This window comes from Anser brachyrhynchus, assembly GCF_964034855.1.
Source record: "Anser brachyrhynchus genome assembly, chromosome: 9".
Taxonomy (NCBI): domain Eukaryota; kingdom Metazoa; phylum Chordata; class Aves; order Anseriformes; family Anatidae; genus Anser; species Anser brachyrhynchus.
In genome coordinates this window covers 24,357,878-24,378,887 of record NC_137703.1, presented here as the reverse complement: position 1 = coordinate 24,378,887, position 21,010 = coordinate 24,357,878, and the positions used below count along the sequence as shown (strand labels likewise).

Here is a 21,010-nt window from a genome sequence, read left to right as displayed (position 1 = left end):
TGCACACAGTAGGACTGATGTTCAAGGTAGAGATATATTCTCAAGGTAGAGATACATTTCTCAGGTAGAAGCTTGGATTTAAGCTCCAGCCTTATTTGTGCCAAAACTGTTACAGTCCCAAGACTAGGCACTGGCTTTCCTGATTCTTGACTTCAGAATTCCCTGCCTTTGCTGGGTTAGGAATATGTCAGCTCATGCCATGAGGTTGTGTCAGTTCTTTATTCAATCAGCTTAAAGTGAGGCTATTTCAAGTATCCTCACTGGATCCCACACAGGCTGTTTGCGCTGTGAACGTTTTCCACTTTAAAGCTTCCTACTTGTAAACATGCTTCCTCTTCCTCTATTTATCACCACTCTAGAGCAACAACATTTAATCTACCCTTGCACGATAGTTTATCTAAATTGGTGAGGAATGAAGAGTCCCAATGTCACTTTGTATTGCAACCTCCACTTTGTGGTATACAGTTTCTCAGAGGAAGGGTCCTAACCCTCTGTATAGATCATTCGGGTAGCAGGAGCAAAAGTCTATGAACAGTACTGATTTTTGTCTGAAAGTATTGCCACACTGTGTTATCTTAAGAAGGAAATACGTGAGTGCAGTCTGGTAGATTGGGAACTATGCCAAGGACCAACCTTAGAGAGATAAGGTTGGAAGAAGACTAGCAGGAGAAAAAAAAAATATATCCATTCAGTTTTATATGGATCGTCTCACTTCTGTTTTTATTCAACATGGACCCGTGCTGGACCAAAAGAATAAATTGTCCCTCTAGCTATAGAGGACACCCTGGATGTGAGAGTTATGCTCAATATATAAATGAATGAATAGACCTATGTACAGGTGGGTTCATTCCCATTTCAGTACTTAGTGATTTTTTTAATTTAAACTGTTTGTCAAATAAATGAGCAATGCAAAACAAAGGATAGAATCAATACCAGTCTCAAGAAACTGTAGTCAACTGCTCTGTGATACCATCCCTGCAAAGCAGTGACAAGGGGACATGAAGCACAGCTGGGAATGCAGGGTGGGGGTTTTCAAAAGTGCATACCAGTACTGTCTACAGTCTTTCAACAAACCTGCTCTTGGAATAACTCTTTCAGCCTCTTAATTTAGCTGCATTAATTACATTTGTCTCTTCATTCCACTAATGTTACTGAAAAAAAAAAAAGAAAAGAAAGAAAAAAAAACCTCTATCGATGAATAGTAAATTTGAAGTTCAGATTATGGAACCTGAAATCTGCCTTTCTAGAGCCACAGGCAAGCAATTTGTGTAAGCATGTAGCAAAATTTGCCCCAAGACTAAATACAGATTAAATCATTTGTGTGCTGACAGTTTTCCCAGACTTTACCACAGTTCCTTCTGGGTCTTTATAGGGCTGGACAAATTCTTCCCTTATTTGCTTGGACAAAAAGCAGTTGTTTGCAGATATTCCAATACATGCTTTAAAGACTTCAATTTTTGATTGTCATACACACATAAACAGGCCATGAAAAATAATGCTTAAGTGATCTGGGCAGAAGAGAATTGAAACTCCTGGTATCCCTGTTTAGATGGTGATGCTTTTCAGCACTGCTGAATTAAATGAGGAGCAGCATAGGAATGCAATTGGTTTTTTAAAAAAAAATAATACTGAGATTCTACAAAAATAGCAGATATCTGAGTACTATATTCTGATATACTGCATTGTATCAATGTGTTCTGAATCTGTATGAATTAGGAAAAAGTGTGGACTTACCTAAACTGAAGAATCACAGACAAGTCACATATTAAGATATATGGAGGTGCTGTCTATGCTTTTTTGTGAAGCACTTCTAACAGCCACTTACAGTCTAGTACTCTATAAACTATAGAATAATCTTTAAGGATTAAAACACCTGGGATTCACTGTAAACAAGTAATAAAAGGCATTTCTTTAAAACCTAAATCTATCTGAAGAATCTGAAATGATGACTTTACAGGTTGTATTTTTGTATTCTCTGTGTAACATGACACTCAAAATGGTTAGCAATAACAAGTGGCTTTGTCTTACTTTTTATCTGAATAGAGCTTTAATTACCTCTGTTGATGAGCATGGTGTCTCCCTCTAATTATACCTCCTAAGACCCTGTTTGCTTTCTGAACTGCTGCCAGACACTATGCCAAAGGTTTCAAATTTCTGACTTGTATCACTCCTGACTAATTTACCTGATTAATGAACTTAGATATTGAAGATTTTTTTTTACTCTGTCCATATCATTTTTTTCTCTGTATTAAATGGTGCAAATCACCTGACAACCCTACTTAGACTTTTCCTGTGCTTCTCTTGTGTTGATGCACACAATGGGTGCTCACATCACCTATTTCTTCTCTTCTGATTTTAAGGGGAAAACTTTTCTTTTAGAGAGCAGCAAAAGCAAAGATTCAATAGGAAAGAGGCTCTTTTTCCCCTGTCACACAAAATTCTGGATAGAGATGCAAACATTTTAGCTAAGTCATTCTTAATGTGTACTAGACAGTAGGCAAGAATGACAATAATAATTAGGTTGAAAAAAAAAGAAGTTTCTCAGAACAGTCAACATGGAATCTATTCTTTGCAAAAGAAAGTCTGGCCATTTTACATTTTAGAAGAAAATTTCCTTTTATAAATTCCTGAATAAAGTTACTTCCAAAACACATGATTTTAAGCAAGATCAGTTTTGTGGACATGGTTGCTTGCAATGACAATTGATTCTTTGTTCCTCCCTAAAGTTTGAACGGGGATTATTCAGGTGTTTTGGAGAACAGAGAGGATGATAGTAGCACACATTTATCATTGTTATAAACATTAAGAAATTAATTTTGAACAATACAAGTGCCAGAACACATAGGGGTAGGATGCTGAAGTATGTCAGCAGAAAAAATAATGTTTTGGAAGTTACAAGAAAACTGTTTTGCATTCGATAAAATCAAATGTCACATAATAGAACAGAGAAATCTCACATCCCATTGTGTCACAGCTCCAAGCAGTAACAACATACGTAGCAACAACTACAACAAAAAAAATCCATTTCAAGCTTACTTCCTCAGGCTCACCTATTGATTATGCTGCAAAGTAAGGGCTGCTCACTGTGGCCAGTATATCTGCTCCATCTATTTCTCCAAACCAGTCCACCTCTAAAGCTTACGCCTCCTTTTTTCATCTGGTCCTGACAAATTAGAGGGGATTTCTTATATCAGTCTTCCAATTATTAACCTAGTAATGTAACCAAAACCCAAGAGCATTAATAATGAATTCCAGGCTACTGATCTTTTCCTGCCATGGTATAGCTTGAGATTTGCCTACTACCACTCTCTTGTACTGCTATCACTGCTACGGTTAAGGCCTATTTATAGTCCCAGCTAGAGAGGTAACTCATCTTAAGAAAGATGTTCTACAAATTGCAGATCTCTGAAGTCTAAACTAGTTCAGCTTGAACTGAGGTCAAGTTGTATTCCAAGGAATTCCAATGAAATTCTAGGACTAAAGCTAGCGAGCAATGATAGTGCTTTTTTAGAGTGCAGTTGTATAAAAGGCTCTATTAACAATAATAATACACTTTTACAGCATGTTTTATCCAACAGTCTCAGAGATCATTACAGACATTAATTGAGCCTAACTATAGCCTGCAATAAATTAGCATTAATATGCTAATTTTATGGATGGAAAGAGAAAAAGACAGAGAGGTTAACTGATTCACTCAGGAACAGAACCCAGAACCATGTGCACAAGTGGATAATCCCAACCAGGAAGATTTGTCAGACAAACGGAAATGGGATGTCAGATACAAACATTATAAAAGGCTTCCCAAACCATATTTTGTCATTTATACACACCAGAAATTATTGGTTATGCTGATTTACTCAGGTGTAAATCTAGGAAGTGGAGAATGTTTTAAGTAATGGCCACTAGAACTGAATCAATCATTTGTATTATTCACGCTATTTATGACTTCAAAGAAAAGGACAGGATGACTGCATTCAGTTTTCTTTAAAACATCAAGCTGGATATAGAAAAAAGGACACAACAATTAAAATAATAAAAACATGTCTCTTCAAGAACCATTCCGATCTCCTTCATCAAATCCAAGCTCTTGAAGAAAGCATTTAATAGCTGTTTGGGCTTCCTTTCCTTACTGAATATCCTGGAAAATGGTTAATTTGGCACTCATTCATCTTAATCTATCTTAATCTGATTTAGTATAGCTCGAGATGTACCAAGCATCAGAGACTATTCCAGACAAAAATAATCCTTAATCTTTCTTCTGCCCTTGATACCATTCATCACTTCCTCTGTACACTGGCAGTCCATTTGATGAGCCTGCTTGGCTCTGCTACCTCTTAGACTGCCCTTTCACCGATTCCAAATGTGTTCATGGTAGTTGATAAATTCTGGAAACTTCAGAAGTTTCTAAAATACTCCAATCTTTATACAAATATATCTTACTAGTGCTAAAGGAAATTATTTTTAATTAAGTTCTTAACAGATTCCTCAACATTAATGGTAGAAGAAAGCAAATATTCTTATGAATATCCAACAACAAGTAATGAGTAATTTATGAAATGCATTTTTTCCCTAAAACATACTGAATAAATTCTTTGTCATTACCATTTCCTGTCTTCATAGATCTTCTTAAAGACTTCTTACTTGCTTATGTTGAAGATACATTTTATTTGCTTGTCAGTTCTGGCTTTTTCAGTTCTGATAAAAAATTTACCTCTTCCTCATTTAGTAAAAAAATACATTTGCATATGAGCTGAATAGCAGAGTCACAAAGCAGATCCAGAGCATTCAGCTGCAATGCAAGCTTCTTCAGCATGCCTAAATCCATATCTAGAGAGAACACATGAATGATCAAGAGCATGCAGCTCAGTCTCCATTTCTGATTAATCACTATCTTCCCTGATGCAAATATGGTCAATGGCAAGAGTTTTTCCTTGAAGATTTCATTTAATGGGTCAAAGATTTCAGAGGTTTTTATTTCCTAACTGTTCCTGGTTCAGATACATGCCCAGTCATGACATTACTTTAATTATGACAGAAAAGATATATTAAAAAAAAAAAAAGTAGAAATATTAGGTAATTAAGGCAAAAAACAGTACTAAATGGGCTCACTGCCACACAACTCAGTTGGCAGATTCAAGCACAAAACACTTGGATTTTGACCCCTTCCTCATTGAATATGAATTGAAAGTCAACTCTGTATGCCCAGCACCATTGGGCCTAGATGAATATGCTTGCTGCTTTGCTCACTTATGTAAGAAAGGCCTAAACAACTACATTGCCAGTTGCAGGATGTATCTGCGGTAGGGCCTTCATCCCAGAGCTAGTTTGGATAGCACCAGAACAGAAGACACACCACGATTGTTTTCAGCCTTGGCCAATCACAAGTCCCCAGGATTCCAAACAGACCTGGTGTGTACACAGTAAAATCCCTGACCTCAGTGATCTTTCAGCCAGACTTCCACAAGCACTTCAGGGTGAAGTTACATTAACCACTCTTCTGCCCCGAGTACATCCATGCTTTGTTGTCTTCAAGAACCGACATTATTGCTCCGGTTCATCATCTTGCTGCACAAACACTTGTGGTAGCACAAGGAAGAAGGGTGTGAACACACATCTGTAGTTGAGGAAGAAGCAGGACCACTTCCCTTGGAAGTGGCTCCTGTAAGAACATCTTTGTTGTTACTGCCACCTCTTAACACAGTCTTGTGATTTCTTGAGGCTGATGGGAGCCAGTCAGAGACCACACTACTACCAGTACCTGATCCTTATCAGGGATTACCGAGGGCTGGCTGCTCCCAGAGGGACAAGGAGATAATAGCACGGCAAGCAGAGTAGAAGCTTCACCAGATATCATCACACCTAAACAAGGGAGCAGGGCAAGCCAGCGGTGGTAGCAGCCAGGGTCAACCCAGATCGCAGGGCAAGTTCATAACAATGATGCAGGACTAAGACAAGGCTGAGAAGTCACTGTGTAGATCAGGATCAGACACAACCCTGTAGTTACCAGGCAAGTCCACAGTGTCAGAGCAGAGCTGAGACCAAGCAGGAAAGCCAGTCCAGAGGTCAGGATAAGGCCCAGTGAGGATCAGACATAACCTTGTGATCACCCAACAGGACCATAGTGACAGGACAGGACCAAGGTCAGGCTGCAAAGTCAGTTCACAGGTCTGAGATCACAACATTCCTCATTGACCCAAGTCAACAGACTCCACAGCCAGACACAAACATGGCTGCTAGAGAAATTGGTGCACCTAAACTTAAACAGAGCCCCAGGGCCCAGGAACAAGGGTGTAGGATGAGGCTCCAGCTGAGGCCACTAAAGGCCTATTAGTGCTCTCAAGGTCTTGACAGTCCTACTGCTTCCCCCATTCCCATGGCCTGATCCTCCCAGCCTCTTTGTGCTATGCCTTAGTGTTTGTGATGCTGCCTATTGAGTCTGACTAGCTCACCAGTTCGAACAAAAACTGATTTTCTTTGTTATTTCTGGATATATCCCACCACACTGCTATATGGAAGAGCTTGGCTTGGAGCTGAGAATCAATGGATGGTGGCAGATGTGGTGGCAGTGTGGTCTAAGCAGGGCCTATGCTACTTGTGAAACTACACCCCACATTTTCTGGAGTGGTTTGAGTACAGATTTTCATACTGCAATTACCTCCTAGCTTCAGAGCAGATATATTACAAGTGTCATTGCTCACAGATGTCTGTATAGATATGATTCTGTAAGTTAAATTAATTTTCATAGTTATATAGCTCTGCTAGATGATCCACAGGCACAGCTGTGGGTGTACTTGCATTTGCTTAATAGTGATAGAGAACATTCAGTGTCTCAAAGAACATATTCTGGAGAAGAAACGTTAAAATAAAGGAGAACCAGACACAAGGAAGACAAAGAAAGGGAAAAGGAAACTTTTTTTTTTTTTTAAACCAGAACTCGCTTTTTCTTTCTACACCCTGTGTAATAACCCAGCAATGGAATGCAAATTAGCATTCATGTTTTTTTTAAACAATAGCCTTTGTGTTTCAAACCACACTGTCAAAGTAAAACAATCCAAGTAAAACATGTTCACAAAATCTTTTGCCAGCAATATGCTAACCAGTTTTGTTAGAAGCTTCTAACACTGAGAGTAAATCTGTTTTGGAAAGTAATCGTGCAAGTTCAACTCTTCTTAACTGAGCTTAAAATGCATTTTCTTTCACAAGCTAAATTTCAGTCTGCTAATTCACAGCAAATTCAGTGAGATCCATATGGCCTTACTATGAGTTTAACTGAAGCTCTAGGCCTAGAAAGCTGGGTGGAACAACTACAAGTAAGGATGTAACTTGATTTCCAGGGTCTCTGTTGTTAATGAAAAAGGCACGAAAAGAACACGGCTTCACCATCAGAGACCACACAACTCACTGCGCATGTGAAAACAGAAAACAAGATGTATCACCAAAAACTATTACCATTTGATCTGAAGACATTCAGAGAGAATACTCGTGATATACATGATACCAGCTTTACTTCACAGTAGGAACACTAAAAGTTAAAATATGTATTTAGAGCATGTTTTCTCCTGAAAATACCAAAAATTTGGAAAATTAATCCCATGATTATAGTTATTGCTGGTAGATGTCAGCTCCTATAGAAGAGACTAGATGTACTGCTCTATTAAACTGCTATCTAGTCTGTAGCCTATTTAAACCCAAGGACTGTTTCCAATCAGCATTTGTAGAATCTTCCAGCTTATCTTTACATGTGTACACTGGCTGAGAGAGCTTCTTGGAACTTATGCTGAAAAGCTTGCAGGACTGTGGAACATTTATAGTAAAGGCAAGCTTAAAGATACACCCCAAGGTGTTTCTACCCACTCTCTCTGAAATGATAACCCATCAATTGTCATCATCATTCTGAAACCCTCAGTATAATTTGTCAGAAGACATCCTCTCCATTAACAAAATATAACTATACAATAACCAGCAATAACAATCATAGTCCACCAAAAGGAAAGGATAAGAACAAGAACAATCAGTCTATATGTCTCTTTTTCTATATGGCATATAGTTTTCAGCTATTTCAAGCCTGTTGTTACTCACTGTAGGAAAGCAGGATGGCTGCTTCTGTTCTTTGAGCTTCTCTGCTGCTATAAAATGGAGCACTGTCTGGACAAATGCAGAGGAGGAACAGCGAGAAAACAGCTAAAGCATAAAAACACAACAAAGCAAAAGTAGCAGTTTCAGAACTCACATATGGAATATGGGGAAAAAGTCAGAAATTAGTTACATCCCTCATTAGGTTTTGCCTACTGGCAAAAATTCTCATTGGCGTTACCACTTACTTTCATTAGGAGGAGCTCTATTGGAAAAAAAAGGATTAGATACTTCTGGAATGTTTAGCATCTTGTTAAATATAACTTGCTGAGCATATTTGTTTGAAAATGTCTGAGTTTACATTAGTTTGTGGTCACCTTACTAATGATTAACCTATGCAAAAATCAGACATAACCTAAAGGTTTATCAAATTAAATTGAATTTAACTGTAATCTCTTCCTTTAAAAGATATTAAAATTACTACATTAATCACAGCCACCATAAATCTTCTCTAGTGACTGAACCTAGGACCATCTGCTCCTACAGTTATAACCCCAAAGAAGTAAAGAGGCATAGAAAGGGAAAATTGAGAACTGCTTCCTGGAGTCTGGGATGTGAGACTCCTTGCCAAGGCAGCAAATGCTTGTGAACAAGACAGTCAGAAGAGAGAGTCCCTCAATCACTCTACTCTTATTGCCAAAATTCTGTAGAGATGACAGTTTCCACCACTATTAAAGTTTCAAATTGCGGTTTTTCTAAATCTGGTGCTGTATTTTCAGTGATGGTAAACTGCAAAGATTCAGCAGTTAAGTGATACTCAGAATGGACTGCTACATACTGTGCCACTCCAGTCTTCAGACAGCACTTTTTCTCCATCTATAGGCTTGGAGTTTCACCACCTCCCTATAGCAGAACCCTTTTCACCTTCTCTACTCCCGTCTCAACATTGTGCATAAGAGAATGAAATAAGCACCAGGATTTCGATTTATGTATGCTGAAAAAAAAATATTTATTATTATTATTATTTTCTAGTATTTTTTTGAAATTATTTTTAACCCCTATGGCTAATATGGGCCTGTGGTATCACTATATAGGTTGTTTTCATGTTTTTACATAGCACTTCAGAGATGCTGAAGCATGTGTAGCTCTGGATGACATGTTTAGTAGGTGTTACGCTTCAGAATTCATGTGTCGTTTCTTTGACATCTTGTGATGTTTTCCTCGCTAAACTCTAAACAAGCACTAATGAAAGTGCAGACCTCCAGTAGTCTGCAAGGCTCCCCAGCATGGCTCAGCACACGGCCTGGTGGGTGGCTGTGCAGGGGCACTAGCCAGCAGCGCTGGGCTGGCAGCCCTTATCGGGTGCCTGCCAGGATCAGGCAGCACTAGCCTCAGCATGTGCACAAACCTCAGGCCTTTGTTTTCCAAGTCATTACTTGGCTACCATTCTCTCTGTTTATGATATACTATTAGGCAGTAAACCTTTTTTTTCTCGGTGTACCTAAAACTCAGGGCTTGTTCCAAATGGTAAAGTGGAGCTTATTATCAGCTGGCTTTAATTTTCAGTTCCCATGCAAATCGTGCCGTACTTACAATACTAAGTTAGTATAAACGCCAAACCAAAACCAGCTTATCTTCTGCCTGATCACGGAAGAAATTGACAAGTGGTTGGGCTCATACTTCCTCATTTTTTTTCATACTTTTAAGTTTCAGTGGAGGATTTCATTGGTTCACCTAACTCACTGCTAAATGAGCAGTTTTCACCTTCTCTTTTTCAGCCGCTTGTTAGACCTGCAAATACAAGATCACATACACATGGCCAATGTTTTCAAATTTAAATATCACAAGTTAAACATATAAGTATGTAGTGAATCATACAGTAACTCAGCAGCTACTGAAATTTTGTCCTGAATGCAGTGTATTTTTTTTTCCTCATCACAGAATTATGGGATAGGATTGTGGAATGCTATGATTAGAAAGAATATTAGCTTTTATTTGGAAAAAAAAAAAGTTTATTTTCACATAATTTTTATTTTTCACAGGTGTATATAAAAGCTAAAAATAAGCGTATCCTAAAAGGTTAAACATTAAAGGCAAGTAAGCCACAGATTTGATTTCCTTTAGTTTTATAATTATTTAAAATCTGGTAGTTCATTTTCTGATGTATGTACTCATAATGGGGTCTCTTGGGGTAGCGATGCTGGAAAAAAAAATCCATTAAAAAAATTTCAATGCCTTAGGTAACCTCTCTAAAAATAAAAGTCCAACTCTAAAAGGTGACTGCTAGACTTTTCAGGGGATATAGCAGACGTGGGGAAGCAAGAGCTAAAAAATATGTATGCCCTTCCTCAAAGTACAGCCATGTTTAGAGGTCCTATAAGAACAATGTGTCAGCTTTGTAAGATCAAGAGTTCCTTGCTTGATAAAATTTGTATGATAGTGGGAGTGGGAGTGAGGCAAAATTTATAAAGCAAGATTTATAAAGCAAGAAAGGTCTATCCAAGATACTCCACACATACTCCTCAGTACACTGAGATATGGAAGAAACTCACTTTTGTGAGGAAGACAGCTTTACAACTGTCAAACACATTTCAGATGCAAGAAAGAGGACTTCTTCCATCATTTTATCCTCACAGGTTGCTGCAGTGTGATGTGTACCAAAGCAGTCAACACAAACATTATAGACAACATAGTTGCTGTTCTTGTTGTGGAGGAGAGACTCTACATTGCACAGGGATTAATAAGATTATAAAGATAAATATGAAGAAGCGAATGAGAAAATAGCTATGTTAAGTGCTCCATAGGAGTTCATTTGAAGTACATTTACGAACATAACAGAGTCGTGGATATAGCATATGCTTGCATAATCCAGCCATCACAAGCAGAGATGCAGTGACAAACATGTAAGTTTGTGCTTTCAGCCAGAGGATCTCTAGACTATAAAAGTGTTTGTAACGTGTTAGCACATGCCAAAACAAAGCTGTCATAATTACCCATGCTTACTTGTGCAGGCTAGCATACACTATACTCTATTAGCTATGTAGTCTTACCTTTGGTGATTGTGAAGATACTGTTCTGTAAGGTGGTTAAGCTCCCTTAAATTCCAGCCAGTGCCATAAGAACACTTTGTGCAAGACCATTCAAGACTTCCTTGTTTGTTTCACAGTGCTGGCATGATGGTGTTTTCTGAACTACAGAAGAGCTAGAGTTTTACATCTAGAGTTAGAGTTTTACATTTGGGATCAGTCACCTAACTCAGTAAACTGAATAGATGCTGTGTCATTATTGTTTATGATGTGGTCAGTAAATGAATTAAGTCTTTGCCTACTGGTTTGCAGTTCTTTGTTTTGCAGACCATAAACCACAGAACTAAAGCACCGAGAGAATAACAAAACAAAAATGCTGATAAATTTAAATAGTATTATGAGGGTGTCTTCCAACAGCTGTTGTTATCAAACACAGAAGAAGATTCAAACTCATTTGCAGTCCATGAATAATGATAGTTTTTGTGGCCTTTTTATTTGAGCTATTTAAATGGCCAGCATGTTTTCCTTCTCTGCAGAAGAGGCACTAGATAATTACAATGATGATTGTAAGAACTACAATTAAAACAATTCCAGCTGTTCTGACAAAATTTCCAAGCACAGTTGGGAAAGGGGGTTCTTTTCTGAATATATCTTCAGGTATTTCTTTTATTCCTTCTCTTAGTAGCAGGCAAATAGCTTTAAGGTTTTTTATAATCCAGCCACAAGTGATGACTTAGTGTTTCACTGAGTGCATCAGTGGTAAATATTGCAAAGGACAGCACACGCAGCAAGACACTGGTTAAGTGCCATCGAAGTCAAAGTTCTCCCACTTGTTCCTTGTATGCCAAAGATTATCTAGATTACAAATTGTGGAGTTCTCACATCAAGTGCTTCTACTGTGTAGCAGACAGTGCCAGTCACAGAGGTGGGAACAACAGAGGAGTTGAAGGCACACATGAAATTACTGAATTTCTTTCATCATTGGAGAGTGTTTTCAAACTATTTTTGGTATTAGCAACCTAACTGAAGCAATAAACATGAAATCAACTGTATAAAGGGGTGTGTTTACTACATTTTCTTTATGCAGTAATACAGACTATTTCCCCTCTGGTGAATTACTGAACACGTTTGTGATCTTTAAAGCCAGCTCCCAGGTCCTATAAAAGAAAACAAACCATAGATATCATACTTTGCACAGCGAGCTTGATGCTGTTTCCCTCCCACCAACCACAGGCACAGTTAGCAGCTACTCACAATAAGAGATCTTTGGCTGCAAACATTTATTAGCTGAGTTTACTGTAACCTTTATGTTTGCTGTATTGTTTTTCACGGTTGGAAAAATATCAGACAAGAACCTGTAAAGCATATTTCTAACAGTCTCCTTTTGGTGGCTATTTAGCAAAAAGATGAATTTAAGAGAGTATGGAAGTGAAAAGCATCCTCACCATAAAAACCATTTTTCATAGTTAGCTGGTAGCTAGTTCTTTAATGATATTTAGAGGGCCAAACAAGGAACAGACAAATAAAGAGAATAAGCTACTCTCTAAACCTTCTTTATGGTCCCTCAGTAGGCAGAGGAGTAGTTGTTGTGGTTTAATGCCAGTAGGCAGCTAAGCCCCACACTCCCTCCCTCCAGTGGGATGGGGAAGAGAACTGAAAGGGTAAAAGTGAGAAAACTTGGGGACTGAGATAAAGACAGTTCAATAGATAAAGCAAAAGCTGCAAGCATAAGCAAAGCAAAGTAAGGAATTCATTCCCTACTTCCCATTGGCAGGCGGATGTTTAGCCATTGCCAGGAAAAGAGGCCTTCATCGTGGGTAATGGTTAGTGGGAAGACAAACTCCGTATCTCCCTCCAACTGTGCCTCCCCTTCCCCGCTTTTTTTCCCAGCTTTTATTGCTGAGCACAACATATAGTATAGAATATCCTTTCGGTCATTCGGGGTCAGCAGTCCTGGCTGTCTCCCCTCCCAAATTCTTGTGCACCCAGCCTGCTTGCTGGCAGGGAAGCATGAGAAACAGAAAAGACCTTGATGCTCTATAAGCACTGCTCAGCAATAACTAGAACACTCCTTTGTTGTCTTGGTCACAAATCCAAAACTTAGCACCATAAAAGCTACTATGAGGAAAATTAAGTCTATCCCAGCCAAAACCAGCAGTGCAGTGTAATAAGCTTGCAATACAATAGCCCAAATAGCTAAAGTATTTTGGCCTCCAAAACCATGACCCAAGTGTCTTTCACCAGTACTACATTTACTAGAAAAATAGGGTATATTCATGAAAGGACTTATCTAGCACCCAGTATGATATAATCTGCTCTGAATGTTTGCTTTAAAATATCTATACAGATGGTAGTTGTGAACGACATTTAAGATTTTCTTTTTTTAGTCAGAAGTATATGATTGTTCGTTAGATCAGTTGATTTTCAGGCATTTTCAATGGATGCTCCCTGTATTTACACATGACTGAGACGACTGAATTTAATGCCTAAGAACAATGACAAAACAACAAAAAAAGATATTTCAGAGGCATCACTGCAAATGATCTGAGGAATCTCAGCTTCTCCCATGTGATCATCAGTTAAGAAAGAACTTAGGTACAGAAACACTAGTTTAAGCATTCCCAAAGCAGTTAGGTAACTTGAGAGCCTGTTTCCAAAAGTCATTTAATAACTGATGCGTGCTTTCATTTTGCTCATAGCTTCTTGCTGCTGAGTTGTTAGCCATAGGATTACCACAAGCAAACATGTTTCCTGGCTAACACAGTTGCTTCTGAGAACAGTGGCCTAATTTTTATTACATGTAAAGCCAGACTGTGGTTGTTTGTAAGATAACAGTAAACCATAAACAGGTACGAGGTATAATTTCTGACTTGATGAAACTGTGTAGCTAGATTTTACATATTTCGTCGGTAGTCAGCTTCTTCAAGAATACTTCTGTGCGAAGACAGTATGTGGATGGGGCATAGTCAGCATCTCCTTACTGAGTCTGCATGGTGCAAGAAGGTGACATATCTCTAGAGATACATGTGATCTTGATCAACATGAGACAGCGAAAACATGCTTTAAAATGTTCCACACATGCTGCAAAAAGTTTGGGGTAAAACACACAGTGTAGGAAGTTTGCTTTGATGACTATATCAGGGGCAGATATTCCAAGCGTTTTCCACATCAAAGGAAACACTATTTTTTTTTCTTTTACTTAAGCAAAAGGGAAAGCAGTGACCAGTGACTACAGCTTCTCTCACAGGAGACAGTCACCTATTCTTACAATCTCTTTACACTAATACATTAATTCAGAGTAGTTATGGCTTCTAGCCTTCAACCTACTCCACACAGACCAACTTCAATTTTCTCTAGGGCTCTGTGCAGTCATATGGCGTCAGTTCAGCAATGTCAGTACTGGCGTCTGGAGATACTTTTAAAATGCACTGCTTTGTCACAGATCAGCCTTCTGGTTTCCTGGCATAATCTGTTTAGTAAGGGTATCACTTAGCTACTTCTGCTATATGTATATATATATATATATGTACGTATACAGTAGGCATTCTATCTTCCATTTATTTTATGCAGGAATGAAAGCATGCACTAAATATGCAGAAAAGTGCTATTGCTTATTAGAATAAGCAGAATAAACATAGTAAAATTAAACCGCTGTCTCCTGTGGTTGTCAGGGGCCCTAGAAAGTCAATTTTTATATGCATAAATAGCTATATATATGCTTTGCTTAGTCATTCGTTTATCAGTTGGTCATTTCCTCTGTACGGGCAAAAGGAAATGGTAGCTTAAGTGTCTTATCTGCAGTTTAGATCTGTGTGCTGATTTAGATCAGTATGCAGACATATTGTAAATTACAATTTATCAATTTGCACAACTCTTGCAATGGAGCCATGGGGACTGTTCGTGCGAGTCTCTTCCTCCAACATGTTCAAGCACAGCTTCATGCCCGTTGTGGGCAGCAGTTGGACAGTCTGCAATAATTATAGTTGGCATTTAATGGGAACCTCACTTCTGTGCTTAGATGTAAGACGGCTGTTAGGAGATAGTCTACAAAACCAGAAGGCTCTTTAAGAGGGAATCATTCCCAGGGATCCAGGGGTGCTGGTCAAGGGAAAGCTCAACGTGAATCAGCAGTATGCCCAGGCAGCCAAGACGGCAAACCTCATTCTGGGGTGCATTAAACACAGCACAGCTGGCTGGTCTAAAGGGGTGATTCTTTCACTATATTTAGCATTAGTGCAGCCTAACCTTGAGTATTGTGTGCAGTTCTGGGCTCCACGATATAAAAAAAGATGATAAGGCATTTGAAAGTGTCTAGAGGAGGGCAACAAATTTGGCAATAGGGCTGGAAGGCATGTCTTATGAGGAGCGACTGAGGGCACTTGGGTGGTCTAGTCTGGAGAAAAGGAGGCTGAGAGGAGACCTGGTTGCTGTCTGCTCACCTGAGCGCGTGAAATGGAGAGGGAGGTGCTGGTCTCTTCTTCCTGGTAGGCAGTGATAGAACATGAGGGAATGGCAACAGCTGTGCCAGAGGAGGTTCAGACTTGACATTTGGAAAAAATTCTTAAGTCTGAGGGTGGTCAAACACTGGAACAGGCTTCCTGGCAAGGTGGTTGAGGCCTGTCATTATTCAAGAGGCATTTGGATAACGTCCTCAATAATATGCTTTAACTTTTGGTTAGCCCTGAAGTGGTCAGGCAGTTGGATTCGATGATCTTTGTAGGTGCCTTCCAACTGAACTATTCAAATTCTAATTCACTGTGTCTTACCACAGTGAATCTTTTGTGACCGACCCAAATCGATCCAATAGAGACCCTCAGCAGTATCATATTGCAGCAGAACTTTCACAGGCAACATTTCCCTATACTACCTCTTCGCTTAGAAATTCATAACATATTTTCACCTATCATATATATGTTACACTTTGCAAAAGTGTTTTTTATTGTCGTTTTTTAAATGCAAGAAAAATTGATGGTCTGGGATGGCAGAGCCTTTGTTTTAGTAAGATTTTCAATGGAAACTTAAGAGTTTAGGCATTGAAATGGAAGCAAGACTATGTCTTCATCTGTCATAAATAAATCAATCTCTTTTGCTCTTATTTAGATTGGACTAGCTTTGCATTAGTGTCACTACATTAGCTTAACAGTAATTAAGTGTGGGTTAGAAATACTGAAACAAAGCCCCACCGGTTTTACTTGTCAGACTGAAGAAAACAGGATTTCTGAGATGCCAAAGTTTTAAGCCACCTTTGAGCTGTCTTCTTGTGGTTGACTATTCACCTCACAACATAAGCAAGAGCAGTATTGGGATCATCCTAGCAGACACCAGGAGATAGATCACCCTAATTTGGTAGATTCTCTAACTAACATTTAATGAGCTCAACCACAACAATTCCAGTACATCTTGTAGTGTCTACTTTGCATATCACTCAATGCCACCCCGATGTTTTTTTGTTTTTTTTTGAAGTCCTAGGCAATTTTTCTAGTAAAATTTCTGTTTTTCTGGGAAATTTTCTGTAGCCCTCTGCCATAAGGGAAGTATTTTCCTGATCTACAAAGCTAGCGCTGTATCCTGTATGTTCTATGGAATCAGTATACAGCATCAGTATACACCTGGTATAGAATAAAAGTCTTCACCTTGCAGATTTTCCAATTTTACAACACCTTAAACATGTTAAGACTGAATTTGATAGGAACTGAAACCTGTTCCTGAATGATTAGTGTTTATATAGAAAGTGAAAGCTTCAGTTTAAAAGCATCACAGATTTCATTTGGAGTATTTAATCTAACAATCTAAAGAAGTAAAGCTCTTCAATTTTTTGACACATATATGCGTATGCATACATACATGCATATGTAAATATATATGCATATGTAAATATATATATATGTATATGTGTATATATATGTAGATACAAATACAAATTCAAATACAAATACAGGCATACTTCATGGTAAAGTAATGGCCTCTCTTCCACTGATGCAAAAGGGGTTACTGCTAGTTGCAATGGGACAGGACTGGGTTGAGATAGATTTTCGGGAATTCGTGCTGAATGCTTTCTAGCTTTATGACCCAAGTTTATTTGGGCTCATGAGAAAGAATGTTCCTAACTATAGGTAAAATTTAAGAAGATAGGACACATTCAAAAGTAGCTTGGTTTTGAACTAATAATCTATGCCAAAAATTAGGAATATCATTTGGAGAAGTTTCACAATAAAAAAAAGATTATAGGAACAAAGTGAATTTAAATTATGAGAATGAAAAACTAAAGTGATTCAGTAGTAGGAAAATTTGATAAGTTTTAACATACTAAGCCAATATTTAAAGACATATGCCATCAAATCTTGGGGAGCAAACTTATTCAAGAATTTAAATAGTAATTTTCAAATACATCCTGCACAGTTAAAACATAAAAATATTTTTTTCCATAAATAGTTTTTCTTACTGTCAAGAAGAATAATGTGGTGTATTCCTATACTTTTCCTATACTTTTCAGGTATAGGCTAATGGCTATTTTTATCCTGTCAGTGCCACACAAACTGTAGTCTTTAATTCATCCCTTTATTTTTAAGAGTTTTATGTAGAGAATACATAGGCTTTTATTTGGAAAACATGAATTAAACAAACAAACAAAGAGATAATATCTATTACAACAATACACTCATTCTGATCAACACCTGATAATTACAGAAGTATGACATAATTTGATTGAACATTCAGAAAAGTTAACCTACCTTGTATTTTGTCTCTGTTGAAACTTCTGTTTCAGCTTCTGTGTTGTTAAAATACTGCTCATGGTAAAAGAAGAAGCAAAAGAAATTAAAGAGAAGCTAAAAAAAAGAAGTTACTTTGAAATACAAAATGTCTAGGATATCTTTACATATTTAGAATGTGAGTCTTTCTCTAGGCCTTCACAATGTTTTTATGCCACCACAAATTAAACCAAAATGATAATAGCAAGAAACAGACGCAACTATTGTAATAAATATGATAATTTCACAACTATCATAGGGGTACTGAGCTGTCTGAAATGTTATAGAAACATTAAAAGTAACAAAAGTCATATGCTCTTACTTAAAATGTAATTCTCTTAATTAATTAGTTGTGTTAAAGACTATGTTAATATGCCCTGCTAATAGCCAATGGCATAGTATATACAATTGAGCTGCTCTGATACTCTTTCACTGAAAAGGGAGCACATACACCCATTGTCCAATTTTTTAATATTATTTGGGGAAAAACTCTATCACTCTATCAATATTCTTTGTGTTCCCAATATGTTTTCTAGGATTCCTGTCTGGAAATTTTATAAAAATCTTTCTTCTACCCAAGTACAGTACAAAAATGAGAGCTGTCAGTATTTTTCTTATGGCATGAAACTATTTAATTGCGTATAGTTCACCTCACCTGTCCCTACCTTAACCAACTCAAAAACAAATCTTCAAGACTGTGTCGAAATTTTCTCAGAAATGTATAAAAATAATTTAGAACTAAGTCCTCTTTAATAACACAATATTAAGTATTATGAGAAGGAATAGAGGAAAGAATACCCAGTGGGAAGTAGCTTGAGTGATTCTTACAAGGTCATGGCATTATATAGACATAATGTATAGATAAGAGAGATGAAAGATGTGGTTGAGCATGCACAAATCCTGACATCAGCATTATCCATTCTTACTGCTTATTAGTCAGCTCTTTGTATCATATTTCAGATTGGATCTTTGCTTTTTTGTGAAGTCCTATAGCTTTCCATTTTTTTCCAGGGAGGTTCAAGCAAGCACTTCCTAAATGCTGTAGAAATAAATACATATAAATAAAAATATCATTGAAATATTAACTCACCTTTAATGAAAAAATCCTTCCTGGGATTTCTCTTCATCATTTTCCAGAATCTCAAATGCATACAGTGAATTTTGACTGTGGAAGCAAAACATAAGTGGCCTGGGAAATGTAAGTGAAACAACCACGAAACATTTGTACTTTTTAGATAAATTTTAGGTTGAAGCCTTAGAATGACAACAGCCATCCACCCCCAAGTAGACATCTGTGGAAGTCCTGAAAAGTTAGCTGAAGCCTGCCTTGCTTTGTTCATGTTCACGACCATCTGCAACCTTGCACCCTGTGTAGAAGATTGCATCCAGCAAACAGGGGTATCTGGACCAGAACATTTTGTGTAGGGCACAAGGGCACTGGGCAAAACTTGTCTACCATCTTCTCTGTCTTGCCCTTGAAAGCTCCTCCTTTGCTCTAGCCACCACAGCTTTGCAGACAGAATTTCCTTTTGCCGGTTCCTCATCCTCAGCATACCTTGTGGCTGTCTATGTGCACAGCATAAGCTGAATCTGACTTACTTTGTTACAACACAATGCATTTTGCTGAGATTTCTCAGGCAGGGCTTGTGACCTGAAAAGGGCTGCAACATACTTTCAGAAAGACACCAGAGCTCTTGTCAGCTTTTGCCTTTTTTTTGGTATAATTATATGGAACTAGAGTAATACAATTATTTTGATTGATGGAACAGGGTTTCAGTTCTAAACACATCTAAGAAACCGGTTTATTGCTATTTCTGAGAAAAGAAAAAAGAAAAAGAAAAAGAAAAAGAAAAAGAAAAAGAAAAAGAAAAGAAAAGAAAAGAAAAGAAAAGAAAAGAAAAGAAAAGAAAAGAAAAGAAAAGAAAAGAAAAGAAAAGAAAAGAAAAGAAAAGAAAAGAAAAGAAAAGAAAAGAAAAGAAAAGAAAAGAAAAGAAAGAAAAAAGAGAAGAAGAGAAGAGAAGAGAAGAGAAGAGAAGAGAAGAGAAGAGAAGAGAAGAGAAGAGAAGAGAAGAGAAGAGAAGAGAAGAGAAGAGAAGAGAAGAGAAGAGAAGAGAAGAGAAGAGAAGAGAAGAGAAGAGAAGAAAAGAAAAGAAAAGAAAAGAAAAGAAAAGAAAAGAAAAGAAAAGAAAAGAAAAGAAAAGAAAAGAAAAGAAAAGAAAAGAAAAGAAAAGAAAAGAAAAGAAAAAAGAAAAGAAAAGAAAAGAAAAGAAAAGAACAGCTATGCAATGTGCTGCTAATTACCAGCCTGAGTTGGGTTTGCAGTTGTTAGCGTTCCACCTATCAATATCAAAAGGTAAGGGCAGAGACCACGGGGGTCCCATCAAGTTCTTGCTAAACAGATGATCATCAGGATACTGTTATTTCAGGATACTTGCTATTTCACCTCTATGGGTGGCATTGAGCAAGGACTGCAAAACCAGTGAGAACTGCAATAACATGAAGCCTTCTTTCAGCTGAGATCCTACAAGTAGCTGCTACAGACATTAAAATTAGCAATGAGAAGCAGCAACATGCATGTTAGATGGGCACATGCAGAGGCAGTGAGCAGCAGGCCTTCTCATAGCAGAGTGCATGTGGGGTGTAATTGAGGTTTGCTAGGTGCTACAAACTCAGGAAGTGCAATTTGCACCTCCTTGTGCCAGAAACTGAATGAGTCAGATCCTTAAAGCTTCAATTTTAGCTTTCCTTCTGCCTCCTCATTGTTCTGACTAATGCGATGTTATCATAGCCAGCAAACTATGGTAAAAAACGGCCGCACACACCACATAGCCTCTAGGTTACAGCACAGCCAGACTTACACTGGTGTCAGAGCTTAAACACTCACCGACTGCAGTGGAGAAGCTGCAGGCCACTCCAGCTAACTGTAAGTTATTAACGGCACTAAAAAACACATAAATCAAGATACAGTGAACAATATGAACATACTATACTACTATCAAAGCATCAGACTCATTAGCATCTCAATTTTTAGGTGTCAAATTTGAAACATCTTGAAGAGGCCAGAAGTTCAGAAGGAGCTAAGCAGATAGACATAAGGCTTCTAGAATATTAAAAAGCTAATAATCTCCCAAACAATGGACTTAAAATATCTAGCAACTTGAA

General features: G+C 37.8%; 1 protein-coding gene and 1 long non-coding RNA gene across 11 annotated transcripts in view; one reads left to right on the top strand and one right to left on the bottom strand.

The window, feature by feature from the left end:
- SLC16A14 (solute carrier family 16 member 14) overlaps window positions 1–21,010 on the top strand; it is a 52,419-nt gene that overhangs the window by 2,532 nt on the left and 28,877 nt on the right. The window lies entirely within an intron of this gene.
- LOC308200140 lies at window positions 1,375–20,715 on the bottom strand. 3 transcript variants are annotated; one of them, XR_013955261.1, is made up of 4 exons: window positions 18,939–20,715; window positions 17,831–17,884; window positions 9,667–12,256; window positions 1,375–8,181 (listed from the first exon to the last, which is right to left on the bottom strand). It is a non-coding gene; the product is annotated as an uncharacterized lncRNA (long non-coding RNA). The 3 variants fall into 3 exon arrangements; XR_013955262.1 differs by having other exon boundaries at window positions 1,375–9,864; window positions 11,124–12,256; XR_013955260.1 differs by having other exon boundaries at window positions 1,375–12,256.